Source organism: Panthera tigris, chromosome F2, assembly GCF_018350195.1.
Source record: "Panthera tigris isolate Pti1 chromosome F2, P.tigris_Pti1_mat1.1, whole genome shotgun sequence".
NCBI classification, from domain to species: Eukaryota; Metazoa; Chordata; class Mammalia; order Carnivora; family Felidae; genus Panthera; species Panthera tigris.
In genome coordinates, this window is record NC_056676.1 from 57074052 (window position 1) to 57099877 (window position 25826).

General features: G+C 36.6%; 1 protein-coding gene and 1 long non-coding RNA gene across 4 annotated transcripts in view; one reads left to right on the top strand and one right to left on the bottom strand.

Moving 5' to 3' along the window:
* LOC122234983 lies at positions 1–25687 on the top strand. The gene is made up of 4 exons (XR_006212996.1): positions 1–42; positions 655–964; positions 1466–1625; positions 25651–25687. It is a non-coding gene; the product is annotated as an uncharacterized LOC122234983 (long non-coding RNA).
* CSMD3 (CUB and Sushi multiple domains 3) overlaps positions 1–25826 on the bottom strand; it is a 1242212-nt gene that overhangs the window by 677446 nt on the left and 538940 nt on the right. The gene's annotated exons all lie outside the window — the stretch shown is intronic.

Below are 25826 nucleotides of genomic sequence, written 5' to 3' on the forward strand. Positions count from 1 at the left end.
CTCACTCTCTCTCCCTGGTATCTCACTGCTGCGTCCGTGCAGGTAGGGGATTGAGCTCGAGCTAGCTCGAATAAAGGTTCTTTTGCTTTTGCATCAGACTCGGCTCCCTGGTGGTCTTTGCGGATCACGAATTCTGGGCATAACACCCCCACAGGTGGCCACCCCATAGGAGTCACAGGTGTTTACAGCTGGAAGCCCTTGGGTGAACAGGTACATGAATCTTGAGTGTGGTGGGGATACCCCCACAAGGGCAACTGCTACATGTGCTACACATGGTTTCAACCTCCTTCTAGAAATCTGTATCTCTGTTTTTGATCTCTTTTGGTAACCATCTGAATGTCCCACAGAAAGGCCACAAATTCAAAATGTCCCAAAATGAGCTGACCTACTTGAAACCCGTTCTTCTTTATTTCTAGTCTTAGTGCAGAACACTACCATCACTTTTGCCATCCAAGACAGAAACTTCTACGCTTGCAAACATATATCCATTAATCTATTTATTCAATATACATTCACTGAGTGTTTACTTAGGAGTTACAACCTCAGGTGTCTAACACACAATCAAAGCCCCAAATTTAATCGTGAATAGGTGAATATCTGCTTGATTAAAGCCACTTATATTCTAAAAGAATTTTTTTTCTTATATACATGCAGGTCCAACAAAATAGGATGCTTGCTGACCAAGATTTCTGAAACTGATGTATGTGAGGTTCTATGCAAAGGTGATACAGAGGATCCGATATTAAAAGGAGGCATGAGACCCTCTTCCCAAAAAGTTTAAGGACACACAAGGATAGACCAAGAGAAAAAAAAAAAATCACAGCACCACATTTTAAGTATGGAGATTGTTGTAGAAAAAGAAGGGAATTTGCCTAATAAAGGCTGGTTGGGCTTCAAACCTGAGCTTAATACTGGAGATTAAGCTGATGTAGCCAAACAAAGAATGAGAAGACAGACATTCTAGGTAAGAAACGCAGCGTACAAAATTTATAGGGGTTACAGGCATGACAGTTTCTGAAGAACACAGTAGTTGAATATGGCTAGTCTGTTCTGTCTGTGTGTATACACGTGCATGTGTGAGTCCAGGTTGAAAGGAGTGGGGTAGATAAGAGATAAAGGATTGGGAACATATGAGATTCGAGAACAAAACTGAGAACAAAAATTCGAGAACAAAAATTCATAAAATGCCATCTTATGCTGTCTGTACCTGGCAGACCCTACCCATTCCCTTTCAAAAATTGCCCCCTACCCCTTAAACAGAACCCTGATTTATTCAGGATATGCTCATGCCAGCCCCAGGCAAGACTTGTGTTTCGTGTGCTAGGCTATTGTTTCAAAGATGTACGTGACGACCATTTCTGGACAATGAAATGGAAGTTGGCTAAGACTTTTCTTCCTGAACAAAAATACAAGGTCTCGAAAAGAGAAAACTCTTTGACATTAGTCCTCCTTCCTTTTTTAAAAGAGGAATTGGTATCTGGAACAAGGATAATAACAGCCATCCTGCCATCATGAGACCATCACTAAAGACTCAAAACTAATCTGCTAAGAATGTGGAAAAGATTTAAAAAGGCTGAAAGAGGCCCTGTATCCAATAGTATTACTAAGAAGCTGAAGGTATGACAGTAAGTACTTCTTCTGGACTTCGTGTTATTTGGGAAAAATAAAGCTTTATCTGTAAAATGTCCATTGGGGATTCCCTTACTTGCAATAGCTTATTTAAAGGAGCTTAGAAGTAATCTTATGATATACCACTTTGCCTTTGCCTTTTTGTTTTGTTAAAATTACACTTTTGTGGAGTAAAGTATGAATTATGGTGCTAATCCATCAATTGGGAATGTATTCCATTCCCTTGTCTACTTGTCAATCTCTTTCTTGGGCTTTATCTTCTACCCCACTTTGTACTTGATACTCAGCAATACAAACTGCCCTCAGATATGCTGCATGGTATACAGTTCTGGGTCAGTGCACATGTTCAACACTCATCCTGAAATTCTCTCCTAAACTTCTTGTCCATCTGGAAAACTTCTATCCATTTTCAGAACATAGTGAAGATGTCATCTCCTTTGGGGCAGCTCTTCCTCCCTATATTCCCCAAAGAGGTAATCATTTATTTCTCTGTATATTGGATATATTTATCTAATTGTACTTATCACAGTGTATTATATATATTTTTTTATTTCCATTTCCTCCTATACAATTGAAAACCCCCTTTTCAGCTCTGTATCTGTAGCAACCAGCTATGAAGATGGGGGCTATCACTCTTCAGTTATTATTTTCATTTCCTTTGGATAGGTTCCAGAAGTAGAACGGCTTAATCATATGGTAGCTCCATTTTTAATTTTTTGTCCTCCATAATGTTTTCCATGTGGCTGTTCCAGTTTACAATCCAACCAATAGTGCACAAAGGTTCCCTTTTTTCCACATGCATGGCAGCATTTGTTATCTCTTATCTTTTTGAGGATGGCCATTCTAACAGGTGCGGGGTTAAATTTCATTGCAGTTGCATACTGCATTTCCCCAAAGTTTAGTGATATTGAGTGTGCTAGCCATCCTCATATGTTCTTTAAAGAAATGTCTATTCAGGTCCTTTTCCCATATTTTTAATTCACTATGTTCTGGATAATGATTGCTATTATCATTATTTTTTTGCTACTCAATTGTATGAGTTCTTCATACGTTTTGGCTACTTGCCTCTTATTAGATACATGGTTGGAAATATTTTTCCCCATTTCATAGCCCATAATTTCACTTTGTTGATGGTTTCTTTTGCTGTAGTTAGTTTGATGTAGTCACACTTGCTTGTTTTTGCTTTTGTTCTTTTTCTTTTGGTGCCGGATTTAAAAAATCATCTCCAAGACCTATGTCAAGGAGATTTATTCCTATGATTTCTTCTAGGAGTTTCATGGTTTCAGGTCTAATATTAAGTCCTTAATCAAATTCAAGTTAATTTTTGTAAATGGTGTAAGATTTAGATCAAATTTTCATTCTTTGCTGTGTGACTATCCAATTATCCTAGCACCATTTACGGAAGAGGCTGCATTTTCCCCAGTGAGTGTTCTTCACTCCCTTGTCAAATATTATTTGATTATAAATGCTTGGGCTTATTTCTGGGCCTCAGTTCTGTTCCATTGCTCTAATTGTCTGTTTTTATGCCAGAACCATACTGTTTTGATGACTATATCTGTATAGCATAGCTTAAAATCATAAAGTGTGATACTTTCTGCTTTTTCTTTTTTTTAATTTCTTTGGCTATTTGAGGTCTTTCGTGGCTCCATATAAACTTTAGGAGTGTTTTCTATACTTCTGTAAAAAACAAGAATCTTGTTTTTAAAATCTTAAAGTATTTATTTGTTTATATTTGAGTATAGTTTGACACACAATGTTACATTAATTTCAGATGTGCAACATAGTGTTTCAACAACTCTATATGTTATATTTTGCTCATCAGAAGCATAGCTACTGTCATCATATAACATTAATACAACATCATTAAATATATTCCCTATGTTGTAAATTTTATTCCACTGACTTATTCATTCTTTAACTGGAAACCTTTATCTCCCACTCCTCTTTACCCATTTTGCCCATCTCCCACCCTTCTCCTCTCTGCCAACCACCAGTTTATTCTCTGTATTTGTAAGTCTGATTATTTTTGTTTGTATGTTTGTTTTGTTTTCATTCTACATATAAGTGATATCATATGTTATTTGTATTTGCCTGACTTATTAATACTCTTTAGGTCCGTTCGGGTTGTTGCAAATGTCACAACCTTATACTTTTTCATGACTACTTAACATTCCTGTGTGTGTGTGTGTATACACACATATATACATCTGTATCCATTCTTCTATTGATGTACACATGAATTGCTTCCACATCTTGGCTATATAAATAATGCTGCAATAAATGTAGGGATGCATATATATTTTTTAGTGCTTTCACATTCTTTGGATAAATACCCAGTAGTGAAACTGTTGGATCATACAATATTTCTATTTTTATCTTTTTTGAGGAAACTCCATACCATTACCCACAGTGGCTGTATCAATTTATATTCCCACCAACTTTTTTCCCACTTTTTCTCCATGTCCTTGTCAATACTGGTCACTTCTCGTCTTTTTGATTTCAGTCATTCTGACAGGCGTAAGGTAATATCACATTCTGATTTTGATTTACATTTCCCTGATGATTACTATTGTTGAACATATTTTCATGTGTCTGTTAGCCATTTGTATGTCTTCTTCGAAAAAAAGTCATTCAGGTTGTCTGTCCATTTTGTAATCAGATGATGATTATTTTGGTGCTGAGTTCTATAAATTCTTTATATAGTTGGATATTAACCTTTTATTGGATATATCCTTTGCAAATATATTCTTCTGTTAAGTATGTTGTCTTTTTTTGTTGTTGATGGTTTCCTTTGCTGTGCAGAAGCTTTTTATTTTGATTTAGTCCCTATAGCTTATTTTTGCTTTTGCTTTCCTTGCCTTAGGAGACATATGTAGAAAAACATTGCTACAGCTGATATCAGAGAAATTTTATTCTGTGTTCTCTTCTAGGATTTTTATGGTTTCAGGTATCACATTTAGGTCTTTAAGCCATTCTGAGTTTATTTTTGTGGACGCTGTTTGAAAGTAGTCCAGATTCTTTTCCGTGTGGTTGTCCAGTTTTCCCAGAACCATTTACTGAAGAGATAATCATTTCCCCATTGTATATTCTTGCCTCTTTTGTCATAAATTAATTGACCACAAAAGTGTGAGTTTATGTCTGGGCTATTTTGTTCCATCAATCCATGTGTCTATTTTGTGCCAGTACCATACTCTTTTGATTACTACAGCCTTGTAGTTAATCTTGAAATCTGGAATTGTGATGCTTCCAGCTTTCTCTTTCCTAAGATTGCTTTGGTTATTCAGGGTCATTTGTGATTCCATACAAATTTTGGTATCATTTGTTCTAATTCTGTAAAAACTGTTGTTGGTATTTTAGTAGGGATTGCATTGAATGTATAGATTGCTATAGGCAGAATGGACCTTTTAGCTGTATCAATTTTTCCAGTCCATGAACATGGACTATTTTCCCATTTGCTTGTATTATCTTTAATTTCTTTCATCAGTGTTTCACAGTTTTCAGAGTACAGATCTTCCACCTTCTTGGTTAAGTTTATTCCTAGGTATTGTATTCTTTTTGGTAAAACTGCAAATGGAATTGCTTTCTTAATTTTTCTTTCTGATACTTCTTTATTAGTTTATAGAAATGCAACTAATGTCTGTGTATTAGTTTTGTATCCTGCAATTTAATTCATTCATTACTTCTAATAGTATTTTGGTGGAGTCTTAAAGTTTTCTGTGTATAGTATCATGTTATCTGCAATTGGTAACAGTTTAACTACTTCCTTACCAATATGGATGCCTTGTATTTCTTTTTCTTGTCTGATTGGTGGGGCCAGGACTTCTAGTGCTATGTTGAATAGAAATGATGAGAGTGGAAATCCTGGTCTTGTTCCTGATATCAGAGGAAAAGCTCTGGTTTTTACCACTGAGTATCATATTAGCTGTGTGTTTTTCATATATGGCCTTTATTATGTTGAGGCATGTTCTTTCTAAATCTAGTTTTTATCATGAATGGATGTTGAATTTTGATGTGTTTTCTGTACCTTTTGATTCTTTCCTTTGATTGTGCTAGTGTGATATCATCATATTTATTGATTTTCATATGTTTCACCATCCTTGCATCCAGGGATAAATCCCATTTGATCATGGCAAATTATCCTTTTAATGTGCTGCAGAATTTTGTGTGCAAGTATTTCATTGAGAATTTTTGCATCTGCATTCATCAGAGACATTGACCTAAAAAGGCTTTCTTTTCTACCAGTGTCTTTTCCTGTTTTTGGTATAAGGATAATGCAGGCCTTGTAAAATGAATTTGAGAATGTCCCCTCCTCTTCAATTTTTTGGAGGAGTTTGAGAAATACTGGTGTTAATTCTTCTTTAAAGGTTTGGCAAATTCACCATTGAAGCCATCTGGTTCTGGGTGTTTTTTGTTGTTGTTGGGAGATCTTTGATCATTGATTCAATCTTCTTTAATACGAGGTCTACTTGGTTGTTCTCTCTGATTCAGGACTGGTAAGTTGAATGTTTCTAAGAATTTTCTATTTTTCTTAGATTTTCTGGTTTATTGGCATAACACTTTTCATATTAAATAGTTTTTCTGATCCTTGGAATTTCTGTTATCAACTGTAATGTCTCTTTTTTCAGGAATGATTTCTTGAGTTGGGTCCTCTTCTCCATTTTTATCTTGGTTACTCTAGCTAAGGGCTTGCCAATTTTATCTTTTCAAAGAACTAATTCTTAGCTTGGTTAATCTTTTCTATTATTTTTCTGTTTTCTGTTTTATTTATTTCTGCTTTCATCTTTATTATTTCCTTTCTTCTTTTAACTTTGGGCTAAGTTTGCTCTTCTTTTCTAGTTTTTTAAGGTGGAGGGTTTGTTGTACATTTGGGATCTTTCTTGATTCTTCACGTAGGCATTTATCGTAAGAACTTTCCTCTTAGGACTGTTTCCCTGTATCTCGTAAGTTCTGTTATGTTGTATTTCCAGTTTTGTTTTTCTCACAAAGTTTTTAATTCCCCCTTTAACTTCTTGTTGATTCATTGGTTGCTCAGGGGAGTGTTGTTTAATTTCCATGTGTTTGTGAATTTTCCAGTTTTCCTCTTGTTATTGATTTCCAGTTTTGCACCATTGTGGTCAGCAAAGACATCTGGCAGGATTTCTATCTTCTTGAATTTGCTAAGACTTGTTTTGTGGCCTAACACATGGCCTATCCTAGAAAACGCTTCATATGCATTTAAGAAAATATGGATTCTTTTTTGTTGTATAGAATGTTCTATGTATGTCTATGAGGTCCATTTGCTCTACAATCTTTTCAAAACCATTGTTTCTTTATTGATTCTCTGTCTCGATGATCAGTCTATCCTTGTTGAGAGACATTCAAATCCCAACTATTGTATTACTATTTTTGTAATAATAGTACCACTATAGTAATAGTACTATAATAGTGTTACTATAATAATTCCAATTATTGTATTGTATTATTGTATTACTAATTTATTTTCCTTTGACCAGTGTTAATTTTTGCTTTATATAGTTAGTCCAATTTGAGGCACATAAATATTTATAATTCATATATATATATATTTTTTTTCTTTTTGAGAGAGAGTGAGACCACCAGCAGGGGAGGGACAGAAGGAGGGAGGGAGGGAGGGAGGGAGGAGAGAGGGAGGGAGGGAGAGAGAGAGACAGAGAGAGAGAGAGAGAGAGAGAGAGAGAGAGAGAGAGAGAGAGAGAATCTTAAGAAGGCTCCACGCCCAGCATGGAGCCCCACGTAAGGTTTGACCTCACAACTGTGAAATCATGACCTGCATGAGTCAGATGCTTAACCGACTGACCCACCCATGGCCCCCTACAATTATTATATATTCTTGATGTACTAACTCATTTATCATCCATGTTTGTTGTTAAAGTGAGTCTCATAGGCAGCATATTGTTGGCTCTCATGCTTTTATCTGTTCAGCTATTTCTGTGACTTATCTAATTTAATCTATTTAATCTATTTACATTTAATGTAATTATTGATAGGCAAGGACTTAATATTGTTACTTTATAAATTGTTTTCTGGTTGTTTTGTGGATCTATTGTTACTTGTTTCTTATCCTTCCATCTTTTTTTGTGTGTTTTGATGTTTTTTGGTATCCATATGTTCTGACTTCTTGATCATGTTCTCTTGTGTAATTACTGCAGGATTTCCCCTTGTGGTCACCATGAGACTTACATAATATATCTTAAACTTATAATACCTTATTTTAAACAATAACAACTTAACTTGGAAAATTCAATAGAATTAATAAACTACACATTTACTTCCCCCTTCACATTTTAGGTTGATGCTGCTACAATTTGCATGTTTAAAAAAATTATTATTATGCAACTAATAACAGATTAATCTAGTTATAGTTACTTTTACTATGTTCATTTTTTTAACTTGAGGACTAAAGTTTAAGTGAATTAGGCACCAATATTACCATATTGAAAAATCTAACAATTACTATACATTTAACATTACCAGTGAGATTTATATTACCTTTTTATGTGTAACTACAGCTTTAGCATTTCTCCATTACTTTCTCTGATCACATGACCTAATAGCAGGACTTCAAACTCATCCTAAAACTAATGATTTACAGACAGCAGTTGCTAAAATAAAAATATTCTTATATGCATAAAATCAATATTTTTATAATCACTGAGGAAACTATTGAAAAAATCCCTGGAGAAGATATCTTATGGGACATACTATGATTTGCCTACCATTGTTTGTGCTAATCTCCAAGGTGAGACTCCCAACAGCTGTGTTTTGAAATCTTAAAAGCCCGGTTTCTAATTTGAAATGCCTATTTGAAATGCTTCCAAAAAGACATAGAAACTGCCAGGAAATTCTATGCTGAAAAATAAATTAAAAATTTAAATGTCTCTTAAAATGATAACCAAATGTCTGAGAAGGCTCAGTTTTTGGAATCCTTACCTACACAGAGTTTCCTTCTGTAGGAAAGTTCTTGTTTGATGCCTTCCCTTTAAAGATATATCACTAGACAAAGATAGGAATTTGTCTTCACCTTGAGAAGAAAGAACAATTTTGGCTACAAAATTTGGATTTTTACTTGCAGTATTAAAACACTGATATATCCTTGTAATGAAATAGCAGGGTACATACCTCTCATCTGTTAATATTAAAACACTACTATAGTCAAGAGAAGCTATCATGATATAAATTCATCACACTTTTGAACATGGACCTGCCTTCATCTGTTCTCCTAAAATAAGCTTTCTAAGTATGCTAGTCTAATCACTTATATGTCTTACTTTGGTGATTGCAAAGAGATCATTAATACATAGAAACTCCCAGAGGTGTCCCTTCTACCCTCAAAAAACTTTTTTTAATATATATTTTTTAATGTTTATTTATTTTGAGAGGAGGGGAGGGGCACAGAGAGAGGGCAAGAAACATCCCAAGCAGGCTCCACGCTGTCAGTGCAGAGGCCTATATGGGGCTTGATCTCAAGAACCATGAGATCATGACCTGACCTGAAATTAAGAGTTGGATGCTTAACTGAGCCACGCAGGCACCCCAACACAAAAGTTTCCTAAAGAATAGAATTTCACACAGCTATTTCCTAATATTTTGTAATCTAATTGTTTTGCATCATCTCTTAAGTTACCAATGATTCTCCATCCCTAAATTAATATTCTCTATCCCCATTTCCCTCAACTCTTCTGTCACCAGTGTAACCTCTTCTTTGGCTTTAGTGATCTAAGGAGTATCTTGATTTCCCTGAGTCTAGTCAAGTCACCCTACCACCTATTTGCCACTCTTTTCTTGAATCTACTTCCTCTTCCCATTACCTAAAAAATAAGCCCTGCTCCGTGTTCCTTCTCCAAAACTGTCTTCTTTTACTATATATTCTGCCTTAGGAATACCATCACCTGTTGAAGATTTCAATAATCATGATGTTCCATGTTCATTTGTTTGTTTGTTTGTTTTAGGTCTTTATTATTTTCATTTTTTCTGAAATTTGGACATTTATTTTTAACTTTTAAAAACTGAACTAGTCTTTCTTCTAAAACAAGTATACACTATTACACATGAAAGAGTATGGAATTTGGAATTAGATGAACTTAATTTTAAGTCCTGTTATTCTTTTCACTTGACGTGGAGAAGCCATTTATTCTCCCCAAAGATCTGTTTCCCTTTTAATAAAAATGGAATAACATCAGGTTGTACTGCTATAGTGAAGGTCTAGGTATCTAAAAGTTACAACGTTTCCTGGTAAAGTACTCAGGCTAAAGAAGAGTTCAGTAAATGCCAAGTTACTTTTCTCTTCCTAATTTTAGTATGATTTTTCCAATGAATAAAGATTTTAAAATCTTCATTCTTTCCCCAAACCCTGCAACCCTTTGAGTCTAATTCTTTAATTTCATCAATTGTTCCCTTTCAATTCTCATTGCCTCCATCGTACTTTACATTGTTAAAATTTCTCATCTGGACAACAGCAATGGCTTCCTCTTCTATTACAAGATGTATTACACTTAGTTTTCAGATAAAGGTTTTTATTGCACAGCTACTGCTATATTATCCTCAATCAAAAAACTTGTATCTCCTCATAGCTCATGGTGTAAGAAATTATATAATATCAATTATCACACACAGACATATACCAAACCATAGCTTAAAAACACTTTCAAAACTGTTACTTTGTTACTTATCAAAAGATTATACCTGTCCAGGTTCCTATTTTGCTAATGAGTAAACCTCTAGGCCTGAAGTTTGTGCCCTTAGCAGTAAAAAAGGTAGGCCTGAACCCAGGGCTTGCAATTTGGTTCTCTTTTCCCTTTGTTTATACATTTGCATTCTAGCATTTAAGTTCCTTAATACAGTCGAAACTGAACTTTCTGACATTATACTTCCAATTCTGCCATATTGTGTTACAGAATGCTAGACGTGCCTCTTACAGAAAATAGATCATTTTAGTTGTGCGAAGTGTATTTTTAAAAAAGGGATTTTTAAAAAGCTACTATTCTCTTAAAATAACCAGTTGCTTGAGGAAAACTGTTCTTCCAAATGCCTCTACCCTTTATCAGCTCAGCAATATAGCACATGCTATTCTCTCTTCCTAGAATGTGATATTGCCAGTCTTTTCCTACAAGAATCCTACCCAGTCTTCAAATGGATTTTCATCTTCCTTGTTTTCCTGTAACTTAAATCCATGCTCTCTTAGCTCATATGACTTGAATGATATTCAGTTGTGTGCTTTCTCATATCACCATACTGGAATTTATTCTATTTCTTGAAGGCGGACACCATTTTTTTTTTTTTCACCATCAAGCCAAAAATGCTTAAGAAAAGCTTGCTGACTTGAATTTGAGCAAACCTCCATTGCAACCTTCCTCTCGTATTATGTTTTAAGACCAAAGCAATTAAGGCTTGCAGTGTTGTCCATATGGAAATGTGTTTCTGGCATGTTTGAAAAGATTCCTTAAAAGACATATTACGTAGATCTGAAAGAGTAATGGAAGCATAAACGTTCCATTATTTCTTGGAGCCCAAATTGCTCAGAACAATGTTACCATATTAAAACTAGCCCCTTAAAATAATCTATTTTAACTTGTATAAATATATAGAAAAACAGTGGGGCTAGATTTTTGAAAGTTACTCCATTTGTGTTATCCAAGCTAATAAGACATTTAGAAAAATGTGATTTATGAAAATATTCAACATGGATAGGCAATCTAAAGAGAAAATAGGGCACCTGGGTGGCTTAGCTGGTTAAGCATCCGACCCCTGATTTCTGCTCAGCTCATGATCTCAGAGTTCATAAGTTCGAGCCCCAAGTCGGTCTCCATGCTGACAGTGCGGATCCTAATTGGAATTCTCTCTCCCTGTCTGCCACTCCCCCACTTATGCTCACTCTCTCTCTCTCTAAACAAATAAATAAACTTAAAAATAAATAAATAAATAAATAAATAAATAAATAAATAAATAAATAACAAGGCTTAGTACTCATACTATGCATACTTTCTGAGGAACTTAGCACTTTATCTATACTTTATCAACTATTTTCTCATGGACTCCTTATTGCTAGAGAGGAAAATACAAGCTGCTATTGCACTGTTATGATAAAAATATAAACATGAAATGGTGATTCAAGGAATAGTTAGAGGCCGCAAATAATTTAAATTGTGGTAATCTTTCACTGAAATACAGTTTAAAATACACATATTTTGAAATATATTAAAATATTGCAACTAGAAAATAATTTTTGATGAATAAAACTATTTATGAATAAGGCAAGCATTTTGGCTTGTGTAATGTGGGAATATTTTATGTATACTACTTTCCAAATCTATAAAAATGAGGTTATTTTATGTATTTGATGCCACATATTATTAAGTGACAAGTTTTTGAAATATCAAATTATAAAGAAGAATATTAAGAATGTCTTCTAGTGATGTATCTTCTAGTGATATATAAATGATAAAAATAACATAACATAAAAGCAAAATTCAATGTCAGATCTGTCATATTTTTCCATGCTGCATTTGGATAGTTACTCAGATATAGTATTCTATAACTTCCATATAAAAACAATGTTTTACTGAGTATATGGATTTTTATTAAAGAAATTTCCATTGTTATCATGGAAATGCTATGTGACCTAGACAAAGTGGAACAAGTGATGTGACCTTAATTATGTAACAGGAGATGGATCATAGTAATGTAGTAAAATGGGAATAAGAGGAAAAAATAAGAAATAAAACACAAGAAGAAATATCTGAATAATGAGCTTTTTTGTTTAAATAATATGGGTAACCTAAAGGAGAGGCAAGTCATTTGGGGTAGGAGAAAGAAGGAAAAGATCTATCAAATCACTGATAAATCAAAGGTAGAAATAGAAGAAAGGACTTGTATGTGCTGCAGACTAGATTAGCATTTTCTTTATAAAAGGTTTTTTGTAGAATTATTAACTATTCCTAATTGTATTACTTCATATTCAATCCATAAAGAAGTTCCTTGAGAGTTTCAGTTCAAAATTGTGAAGTAGGAAGATCCTTAACTCACCTCCTCCCAAGGACACACTGGGTAAACAGCTACCTAGGCAACAATTTCCTCTTTAACAAAACAACAAACCTGGGGGATCCTGGGAAGATGGCAGCGTAGGAGGACGCTGGGCTCACCTCGCGTCCTGCTGATCACTTAGATTCCACCTACACCTGCCTAAATAACCCAAAAAACCGCCAGAAGACTAGCAGAATGGAGTCTCCGGAGCCAAGCTCAGAAGAGAGGCCCACGGAAGAGGGTAGGAAGGGCGGAGAGGCAGTGCACGCTCCAAGGACTGGCGGGAGGGAGCCGGGGCCGAGGGGCAGCCCGCCAGCAAAGCAGAGCCCCCGAGTTTGGCTGGCAAAAGCGGAGGGGCCTGATGGAGTGTGTTCTGACAGCAAGAGGGACTTGACATCTGGAAGGTTATAAGCTAACAGCTCTGCTCGGAGAACGGGAGGGCTGGAGGACAACTGGAGAGAGAGTTATTGAGCCCCAGACTATAGAGCTCAGCTTGTCAGGGAACAAAGGCGCTCACCAGCACCATCTCCCTCTCCCATCCCCCAGCCAAAATCCCAAAGGGAACCAGTTCCTCCCAGGGAACTTGCTTGCACCTCGCAAACATCCAACGCTGTGCTTCTGCCGATGGATCCCTACAGCAGGTATGGCTCCCTCCCGGTGCCGCAGGGCCCCTCCCGAAGCAGATCTCCAAAGGAAAAGTGAGCTGAACCTGCCTCTCCTGCCCCTGTGCACCCTGCCGATCCATCCCAGCTAATACGCCAGATCCCCAGCACCACAAGCCTGGCAGTGTGCAAGTAGCTCAGATGGGCCCCGCCACCCAGCAGTGAACCCTGCCCCTAAGAGAGGGGAAGAGAGGGCACACACCAGTCTGACTGTGGCCCCAGTGGTGGGCTGAAAGCAGACATCAGATCTGACTGCGGCCCCGCCCACCAACTCAAGTTATTCAAGACAGCACAGAGGAAGTGCTCCACAGTCCTGCACCACTACAGGGACTATCAAAAATGACGAAACAGAAGAATTCTCCCCAGAAAAATGTCCAGGAAATAACAACAGCTAACGAAACTGATCAAAAATGATTTAAACAATATAACAGAAAGTGAATTTAGAATAATAGTCATAAAATTAATCGCTGGGCTTGAAAACAGTATAAAGGACAGCAGAGAATCTCTTGCTACAGAGATCAAGGGACTAGGAACAGCCAGGAGGAGCTAAAAAATGCTCTTAATGAGTTGCAAAATAAAATGGAGACAACTACAGCTCGGATTGAAGAGGCAGAGGAGATAATAGGTGAACTAGAAGATAAAGTTATGGAAAAAGAAGAAGCTGAGAAAAAGAGAGATAAAAAAATCTAGGAGTATAAGGGGAAAATTAGAGAACTAAGTGATGCACTAAAGAGAAATAATCTATGCATAATTGGTATTCCAGAGGAGGAAGAGAGAGGGAAAGGTGCTGAAGGTGTACTTAAAGAAATAATCTTTAATAATTCCCGGATATGGGGAAGGAAAAAGGCATTGAAATCCAAGAGGCACAGAGAACTCCCTTCAGACATAACTTGAATCAATCTTCTGCATGACATATCATAGTGAAACTGGCAAAATACAAGGATAAAGAGAAAATTCTGAAAGCAGCTAGAGATAAACGTGCTCTAACATATAATGGAAGACCTGTAAGACTCATGACCGATCTCTACTGAAACATGGCAGGCCAGAAAGGAATGGCAGGAGATCTTCAATGTGATGAACAGAAAAAAAATGCAGCCGAGAATCCTTTATCCAGTAAGTCTGTCATTTAGAATAGAAGGAGAGAAAAAGGTCTTCCCAAACAAACAAAAACTGAAGGAATTTGTCACCACTAAACCAGCCCTACAAGAGATCCTAAGGGGGATCCTGTGAGACAAAGTACCAGAGACATCACTACAAGCATGAAACCTATGGACATCACAATGACTCTAAACCCATATCTATCTATGATAACACTGAACGTAAATGGACTAAATGCGCCAACCAAAAGACATAGGGTATCAGAATGGATAAAAAAACAAGACCCATCTATTTGCTGTCTACAAGAGACTCATTTTAGACCTGAGGACACCTTCAGATTGAGAGTGAGGGGATGGAGAACTATTTATCATGCCACTGGAAGTCAAAAGAAAGCTGGAATAGCCATACTTATATCAGACACACTAGACTTTAAATTAAAGGCTGTAACAAGAGATGAAGAAGGGCATTATATAATAATCACAGGGTCTATCCATCAGGAAGAGCTAACAATTATAAATGTCTATGCGCCAAATACGGGAGCCCCCAAATATATAAAACAATTACTCACAAACATAAGCAACCTTATGGATAAGAATGTGGTAATTGCAGGGGACTTTAACACTCAACTTACAGAAATGGATAGATCATCTAGACACACGGTCAATAAAGAAACAAGGGCCCTGCTCTGTGCTGACAGCTCAGAGCCTGGAGCCTGTTTCAGATTCTGTGTCTCTCTCTGTCTGACTCTCCCCTGTTCATGCTCTTTCTCTCCCTGTCTCAAAAATAAACACAACGTTAAAAAAAAAATTAAAAAAAAAAAAAAGAAAGAAACAAGGGCCCTGAATGATACATTGGGTCAGATGGACTTGACAGATATGTTTAGAACTCTGCATCCCAAAGCAACAGAATATACTTTCTTCTCAAGTGCACATGGAACATTCTCCAAGATAGATCACATACTGGGTCACAAAACAGCCCTTCATAAGTATACAAGAATTGAAATCATACCATGCATACTTTCAGACCACAATGCTATGAAGCTTGAAATCAACCACAGGAAACAATCTGGAAAACCTCCAAAAGCATGGAGGTTAAAGAACACCCTACTAAAGAATGAATGGGTCAACCAGGCAATCAGAGAAGAAATTAAAAAATATATGGAAACAAATGAAAATGAAAATACAACAATCCAAACGCTTTGGGATGCAGTGAAGGCAGTCCTGAGAGAAAAATACATTGCAATCCAGGCCTATCTCCAGAAACAAGAAAAATCCCAAATACAAAATCTAACAGCACACCTAAAGGAAATAGAAGCAGAACAACAAAGACAGCCTAAATCCAGCAGAAGAAGAGAAATAATACAGATCAGAGCAGAAATAAACAATATAGAATCTAAGAAAAATGTAGAGCAGATCAACGAAACCAAGAGTTGGTTTTTTGAAAAAATAAACAATTTGATAAACCTCTAGCCAGGCTTCTCAAAAAGAAAAGGGAGATGACCCAAATAGATAAAATCATGAATGAAAATGGAATTATTACAACCAATCCCTCAGAGATACAAGCAATTATCAGGGAATACTATGAAAAATTTATGCCATCAAACTGGACAACCTGGAAGAATTAGACAAATTCCTAAAAACCCACACGCTTCCAAAACTCAATCAGAGGAAATACAAAGCTTGACCAGACCCATAACCAGCAAAGACATTCAATCAATCATCAAAAATATCCCAACAAATAAGAGTCCAGGACCAGATGGCTTCCCAGGGGAGTTCTACCAGACGTTTAAAGCAGAGAGAATACCTATCCTTCTCAAGCTATTCCAAAAAATAGAAAGGGAAGGCAAACTTCCAGACTCATTCTATGAAGCCGGTATTACTTTGATTCCTAAACCAGACAGAGACCCAGGAAAAAAAGAGAACTACAGGCCAATATCCCTGATGAATATGGATGCAAAAATTCTCAATAAGATACTAGCAAATCGAATTCAACAGCATATAAAAAGAATTATTCACCATGATCAAGTGGGATTCATTCCTGGGATGTAGGGCTGGTTCAACATTCGCAAATCAATCAACGTGATACATCACATTAATAAAAGAAAAGATAACCATATGATCCTGTCAATCGATGCAGAAAAGGCCTTTGACAGAATTCAGCCACCTTTCTTAATAAAAACCCTTAAGAAAGTCGGGACAGAAGGAACATACTTAAAGATCATAAAAGCCATTTATGAAAAGCCCACAGCTTACATTATCCTCAACGGGGAAAAACTGAGAGCTTTTTCCCTGAGATCAGGAACACGACAGGGATGTCCACTCTCACCGCTGTTGTTTAACATAGTGTTGGAAGTTCTAGCATCAGCAATCAGACAACAAAAGGAAATCAAAGGCATCAAAGATGAAGTTAAGCTTTCACTTTTTGCAGATGACATGATATTATACATGGAAAATCTGATAGACTCCACCAGAAGTCTGCTAGAACTGATACATGAATTTAGCAAAGTTGCAGGATACAAAATCAATGTACAGAAATCAGTTGCATTCTTATACACTAATAATGAAGCAACAGAAAGACAAATAAAGAAACTGATCCCATTCACAATTGCACCAAGAAGCATCAAATACCTAGGAATAAATCTAACCAAAGATGTAAAAGATCTGTATGCTGAAAACTATAGAAGGCTTATGAAGGAAATTGAAGAAGATATAAAGAAATGGAAAAACATTCCATGCTGATGGATTGGAAGAATAAATATTGTCAAAATGTCAATACTACCCAAAGCTATCTACACATTCAACGCAATCCCAATCAAAATTGCACCAGCATTCTTCTCAAAACTAGAACAAGCAATCCTAAAATTCATATGGAACCACAAAAGGCCCCGAATAGCCAAAGTAATTTTGAAGAAGAAGACCAAAGCAGGAGGCATCACAATCCCAGACTTTAGCCTCTACTACAAAGCTGTCATCATCAAGACAGCATGGTATTGGCACAAAAACAGACACATAGACCAAGGGAATAGAATAGAAACCCCAGAACTAGACCCACAAACGTATGGCCAACTAATCTTTGACGAAGCAGGAAAGAACATCCAATGGAAAAAAGACAGTCTCTTTGACAAATGGTGCTGGGAGAACTGGACAGCAACATGCAGAAGGATGAAACTAGACCACTTTCTCACACCATTCACAAAAACAAACTCAAAATGGATAAAGGACCTGAATGTGAGACAGGAAACCATCCAAACCCTAGAGGGGAAAGCAGGAAAAGACTTCTCTGACCTCAGCCACAGCAATTTCTTACTTGATGCATCCCCAAAGGCAAGGGAATTAAAAGCAAACATGAACTACTGGGACCTTATGAAGATAAAAAGCTTCTGCACAGCAAAGGAAACAACCAACAAAACTAAAAGGCAACCAACGGAATGGGAAAAGATATTTGCAAATGACATATCGGACAAAGGACTAGGATCCAAAATCTATCAAGAGCTCACCAAACTCCACACCTGAAAAACAAATAACCCAGTGAAGAAATGGGCAGAAAACATGAATAGACACTTCTCTAAAGAAGACATCCGGATGGCCAACAGGCACATGAAAAGATGCTCAACGTCGCTCCTTATCAGGGAAATACAAATCAAAACCACACTCAGATATCACCTCACACCAGTCAGAGTGGTGAAAATGAACAAATGAGGAGACTATAGATGCTGGAGAGGATGTGGAGAAACGGGAACCCTCTTGCACTGTTGGTGGGAATGCAAATTGGTGTAGCCACTCTGGAAAACAGTGTGGAGTTTCCTCAGAAAATTAAAAATAGACCTACCCTATGACCCAGCAATAGCACTGCTAGGAATTTACCCAAGGGATACAGGAGTACTGATGCATAGGGGCACTTGTACCCCAATGTTTATAGCAGCACTCTCAACAATAGCCAAATTATGGCAAGAGCCTAAATGTCCATCAACTGATGAATGGATAAAGAAATTGTGGTTTATATACACAATGGAGTACTATGTGGCAATGAGAAAGAACGAAATATGGCCCTTTGTAGCAACGTGGATGGAACTGGAGAGTGTGATGCCAAGTGAAATAAGCCATACAGAGAAAGACAGATACCATATGTTTTCACTCTTATGTGGATCCTGAGAAACTTAACAGAAACCCATGGGGGAGGGGAAGAAAAAAAAAAAAGAGGTTAGAGTGGAAGAGAGCCAAAGCATAAGAGACTCTTAAAAACTAGAACAAACTGAGGGTTGATGGGGGGTGGGAGGGAGGGCAGGGTGGGTGATGGGTATTGAGGAGGGTGCTTTTGGGATGAGCACTGGGTGTTGTATGGAAACCAATTTGACAATAAACTTCATATATTGAAAAAAACACACACAAAAAAAAAAAAACAAGAAAAAAAAAAAAGAAAAATGTATGTAGGCCAAAGAATTTTACATGCTTTTAAACTGTCCATCTGCAAAATTACTTAAAGCTACTTATATACGTCATCAAATCAATTTTTTTGGTGTTCAACGCAATAAAAATAACACTCATAATTTTTAAAAGTGAAAAAAAAAGAAAACAACAAACCTAAAGGCTGGCTAAGTGACCACTACACATCTTGCAAACTGAAGAAATCCACATCAACGAGGGTAGGAGAAGCTGGGATAAAATGAATCCTACCCTTGGTGCAGTGACCCAAAACCAGGAAGAAACTCAAAACTTAGAGCTTCTCTCTGAGGATCAAAGAATTTGAACCTCACATCAGATATCCCAACTTTTAAGGTATGGACTTGAGAGATGAGCCCTTCCAAAATGTCTAACTTTGAGAACCAATGGGGCCCACATCCTGAGACCTACAAGATGACAGCAATCTGAGAGGGAGGTTAAAGGTCTCAAGTGCTCAGATTCACCTGCCCCAAGTCCCAGTTCAGAGGCAGCCACTGGTGACCAGTGTAAAAGTGAAAAAGGCTCACCTGCTTTATTAAAGTGTTGGCCTGAGGGGCAGGCATCTAATTTAACACACATACCTAGAAGTTTGTTGGAATACTCTCCTAGATGGAGACTGGCGGGTGCCATCTTCACACTCTCCTTTTGCTGTGCTCCAGAACACTAATATCTCCCATAAGGGAGCTCTCACAAGCATATGGCACCCTGACCTTTGTGGTTATAATTAGGGGACATTTCTTATTTGCCTGGCTCTGAAGTCTAAGGGAGCTTACCCTTAGCCCCATCTGTTCCCATGAGACTGTAGCAATTGGTGCCAGGCAGAAAGAAATTTATACCCCTGTATGACACCCCTATATTGTGCACATCTCTACATTGCCTGGCTCTGGTGGCCAGTGGGACTTAACACTTGTGGGTCCCACAGGACTATAAGCAATGGAGAAAGGGTTTATAACAGCTACCACCCCCAAGGCAAAGCAAGAGAGAATAGAACTAGGTCTTTCTGTTAAAGAGGCCCTGAGTTGTATGTTTGGGGTCTGGGTTTTAGGGGCTACTACCCAAGGTACACTCCTTGATTGTCTGGCTCTAGTGGCTGGGGGTTTCATTACTGGGTCCACAGGACTGTGGCAATCGGAAAGATGTTTCTTGGCAGGTTACCACCCCTAGTATGCTGCACAAATGGTGGACTGAACCACGCCCTCTAGTCTTTCTGTAAAGGAGGACTCTCTACTTTTTCTTGAGCTATGGCTTGAGGGGAGGACTTCAGGTGTGGCCCACATCTATTGGCCTATGGAACTGCTCTCAGAGAACACAGGCTGTGGACACTAACAAAGCAAGTATAGAGAAAACATACCTCAACATTATATAAGCTATATATGACAAGCCAGAAGCTACAGTGAAAAGTTGAAAGTGTTTCCACTAAGATCAGGAATAAGACAAGGATGCCCACTCTTGCCACATTTATTCAACATAGTATTGGAAGCCCTAGCCAGAGCAATTAGGAAAAAAAAAAGGCACTGAATTAGAAAGGAAGAAGTAAATCTGTCACTATTTGCAGGTGACATGAAATCTTATATAGAGAAACTCAAACACTCTATTAACCAACTGTTAGACTAACAAACATACTCAGTAAATTTTCAGGATACACTAATAACTATCAGAATGAAAAAATAACAATAACAATAAGCAATTTCATTTACAATGGCATCAAAAAAAAAAATAGCGAGAAACAAATTTAATCAAGGATGTGAAAGACCTGTATGTTGAAAACTATAAGACATGGATGAAAGAAAATAATGACTCCAGAACTACCCCCATTATTCTTCTGCTTTATGTAATTTGATGATCCAGAGCTATTACCTGTCTGAAGTGTGTCTATTCAACTTTCATGCTATTCCAAATTTTTTTCTAGGTCTGTCACGTCAAGAAATCACTCGTATCTATAATCTTCTTGCTGCCAAATTTAACAGTCTTCTGCCTCTCACTCTCAGTTTTTCAACCGCATTGACCACTCCTCAACCTCTTTCAAGAACCTCCTTCTCTTGTTTCCCTCCTATTCCTCTCACCACTCATGAGCATGATTTGATGGCTCCTTGTGTTCTATCATATCATCAAATAGCATTGATCTTTGGGACTATGTCATAGATGGTGTAATCTTTTTATAGAGTCTAAGTGATGCAATCTACTCATGTTGCTTTAATATTATTTATAGTACCTACATGCTGATGGTTCCCAGCTATCTCTGAATTTCAATTACATTCAACTACAAATGTAATATATCCATGTGGAAATCTCTTAAGTCATGTAAATTTTAAAATCTCAAAACTGAACTCTTCATTTTTCCTCCTCAAACCTCTGGACTTCTACACTTAATTAAATATTATCATTTAGTCCATTCTCATGATATTCAATCCCACCAAGTTAGGAATCACCTTTTATTTTTTCTTGCTTTCCACATCAAATTATCATTGGATACTGAAAATTATATCTTTAAAGGCTATCTTGAATCTTTCTAGTTCAGTATATCGCCATAATCCAAGTCTCCACCATCTTACACCCAAACTACTTTAGTCATCTTCCAGTTAAAATTTCTGTTTTCTTCAATCCACCTATCTAAAATATAAGGGATGATATACTGAAAATATAAATAAGATCAGGTCTCTCTTACACTTCTTTGTATCTTCTTACTATATATAGGTGACTTAAAGTAGCCCAGGAGTGACCATGTTGAACCAGAGAGACCTTGATCAGCCTAATGGGAATAGTTATTAATAGATTTCAGTAGATATTTCCATGAAGGTACATTATATCAGTCATTGGATCTACTAAGGAAGTGCAAAAATCTTTGTGAGTGTACATGTGTGTAATCTCCTGACTTTTAAATGCTGCTCTGGAAAACAGTGTGGAGGTTCCACAAAAAATTGAAAATAGTTCTACCCTATGACCCAGCAATAGCACTGCTAGGAATTTACCCAAAGGATACAGCAGTGCTGATGCATAGGGGAACTTGTACCCCAATGTTTACAGTAGTACTTTCAACAATAGCCAAATTATGGCAAGAGCCTAAATGTCCATCAACTGATGAATGGATAAAGAAATTGTGGTTTATATACACAATGGAGTACTACATGGCAATGAGAAAGAATGAGATATGGCCTTTTGTAGCAACGTGGAGGAAACTGGAGAGTGTTATGCTAAGTGAAATAAGTCATACAGAGAAAGACAGATACCATATGGTTTCACTCTTATGTGGATCCTGAGAAACTTAACAGAAGACCATGGGGGAGGGGAAGGAAAAAAAAAGGTTAGAGAGGGAGGGAGCCAAAACATAAGAAACTCTTAAAAACTGAGAACGAACTGAGGGTTGATGGGGGGTGGGAGGGAGGAGATGGTGGGTGATGAGTATTGAGGAGGGCACCTTTTGGGATGAGCACTGGGTGTTGTATGGAAACCAATTTGACAATAAATTTCATATTAAAAATAAATAAATAAAATGTACTCTAGAGGTTACCACACACAAAAATAAATGAATGTTGGTTCCCATTTTTTAAAAACAATGTGAGCTTAAAACAAAACGTATCTTAAGTCCACATTAGGCTGAATGGCTGCCAATTTGCTTTCTCTGTGGGAGAGATCTGGTTTTTCCTTATCTCCTCAGCTTCATTCTATGCTTTTCTCCCATTTACATTTGATAATTTAGACTCACTCATCTTTATTTTCCTGGAATAGCTTGTCCTCAATGTGAGTCTTCCTTACTTATAGTCTAGATGGCATAAAATTCTGGTATCAATGAGAGTAGAACCTTCTTAAAATGGGTGCATTCCCACCCTGACACTTTTACTCTCTCTTACAGATGCTTTGTTTTTGTTTTGTTCTGTTTTTTATGATTTCACAACATTTTTTTCTAAATTTGTGATGACAACTGCATGTGCCATTTAATTGCTTATTGTCTTTTCTGCCATTAAATTCTAGGAACTATGGAGGGCATCTACTATGTCTGCTTTTGTGTGTTTTATTTGTTCCTAGTACAAGACCAGACCTATAATAAGCAAATAACATACATAGATAATGAATATATAAATGTTCACTGGACTTCTTTTTCTCTATGTATCACATTCTAATCATCCTGCAAGACCAAACTCAATGTTAACTTCTTATGACCCTTATCTCCTAGCCTCCAAAAATGTCATACCTCCTCTGTGTGTCCTTAACACTTTACACATTCTTTTTTTTTTAATTTAAATCCAAGTTAGTTAACATATAGTATAATAATGATTCCAGGAATAGAATTTAGTGATTCATCAGTAACATATAACACCTAGTGCTCATCCCAACAAGTGCCCTCTTTAATGCCCATCACCCATTTAGCCCATCCCACCACCCAACACCCCACCAGCCACCCTCAGTTTGTTCTCTGTATTTAAGAGTCTCTCATGTTTTGTTTCCCTCTCTGTTTTTTTTATCTTACTTTTGCTTCATTTCCCCTATCTTCGTCTACCATGTTTCTTAAATTCCATGTGAGTGAAATCATATATTTGTCTTTCTCTATTTCATTTAGTGTAATACCCTCTAGTTCCAGCCACCACACATTCTTAAATTATAATGATTATACTATATTTTAGTCTGACTGTGGGCCTCTTGATGCCTAACATCTATCATGGTGCTTAAAATATGATTACAGAGTAATCTTATAACTGTAATCCTCTACACTTGAAGGTAATTTAAATCACTATATTAGTCTATTTCCAATAAAACCAGAAATTTTTGCAACAAGTGGGACCAAGTAAATATTCATATTAATAATTATTCTGCAAATCATATCATACTATAATAGTCACTAGCATTAATTGAATACTTATTCTTTTAAAAACTTTTAATGTTTATTTATTTTTGAGAGAGAGACACACACACAGAGTGTGAGCAGCATGGGGCAGAGAAAGAGAGACACACACAATCCAAAGCAGGCTCCAGGCTCTGAGCTGTCAGCACAGAGCCCTACGCGGGTCTCGAACTCAACAAACTGAGATCATTACCTGAGCCAAAGTCAGCCACTTAACTGACTGAGCCACCCAGTCGCCCCTGAATACTTATTTTTCTAAATGTTTGTTTATTTATTTTGAGAGAGAGAGAAAGAGCACGCAGGGGAGGGGCAGAGAGAGGAGGAGAAAGAGAATCCCAAGCAGGCTCCACACTCAGTGTAGAGTCGTACAAGGGTCTCCAACTCAAGACTGTGAGATCATGACCTAAGCCTAAAACAAGAGTCAGACACAAACAACTCAGCTACCCAAGTGTCCCAATTGAATACTTATTTTGTCTCAAGCTGCATAATTACTACATGCATAAATCCTCTCATGTAATTTCCTCAACCAATGAAATAAGTACTATTCTCATTTTTAGATTTTTGGAAATAAGCTCTTAGAGAACACAAGTAGTTTATGGCAAGAATGGAATTCAAATGAAGTTAGTTTGACTTCAAAGCCTAAAGTAATATATGGACTAAATGGTCAGACTCTGGAATCAGGAAATAATAAGTTCAAATTTCAGTTCCACAAATTATCTGCTGTGTAAACAGGGCTTTAGTTTTCTCATTTGTAAAGTGGGGATAAAATAATAAATACCATATAAGATTTTATAATAAATAAAGAAGACATGTAAAAACAGAAAGTTGCTTATCATTTTGTAGTCTATAAAATATCACTTTTAATTATTGAGGCTGAGAAATTCAGTTGATTTTTAATAAAATCAATTTATTAAGGTTAGAGTTTGACTAGATCTCAGATCTTTTAAATTTCTCTCATGTTTTTCTTCAAACATTATCATTTATATTAATTATGGGGCTGAGTAAATTAAGTTCTGTATTTCTTTTAGAAAATTACAATTGTATTAATGTGAAATCATATATTATCTTTTCTTCTACATGTATAGCAAAATGTAATTTTAAGTCATCTTGAAAGATCCACAGGGACAAAATTTCCATAAATCTCTATTCTAAGAATGATCTCCCCTACAACCTCCTGCAGAGATATTCTTTAGAGTATCATTTGTCCTTTATACAAATAATATACAGAAGTGTGTGTGGTAGGTATAATTATGGTCATTACCAATATTTTTTTACTAAATATAATTTATTGTCAAATCAGCTAACATACAGTATATACAGTGTAGTCTTGTATATACTGAGTATACTGTATATACTGTATGTTAGCTGATTTGACAATAAATTATTTTGGGGAGTAGATTCCCATGTTTCATCACTTACATACAACATCCAGGGCTCAACCCAACAAGTGCCCTCCTCAATGCCCGTTACCCATTCTTTTCACCCCCCAAGCCCCCTCAACTCTACGTTTGTTCTAAGTTTCTTACGGTTTGCCTCCCTCTATGTTTGAAACTATTTTTTTCTCCTTCCTTTCCCCCATATGTCTCATGGATATTTTGTAAAAATAAGTATTTGTGAATGTTAGTTAAATTATCATTTAATGTTTTACAGGATTTTTGGTATCTTTTATTTATAAAATGCTACAGTCAGAGGACTACTAAAATTTCAAGATCTTTAAAAAATATTATTTGATAGTTATGCAAATTAATGTCTACCACAGTATACTACTTTCATTCTCTTGGTTGTTAGTAACTTAATTTTGAATTAGTAAAATAAATACTAATTTTAAGACGGAGATAAAACATATTCATTTATGTATACTTCTGAAAAATACTTATGTTTATAGAATATTTGCAGGAAGATTTCATAGACAGTACCTCATTTTTTTTAATGTTTATTTTTGAGAAAGAAGTAGAAAGAGTGTGCTACAGTGGGGAGGAAAACAGAGAGAGAAGAGGACAGAGGACCCAGAGTGGTCTCTGCACTGACAGCAGCGAGCCCATTGTGAGGCTTGAACTCACAAACCACGACAGCCTGGCAATACCTCATCTGAAACTCACCAGTATATGTGGTAAGTTCAATTTA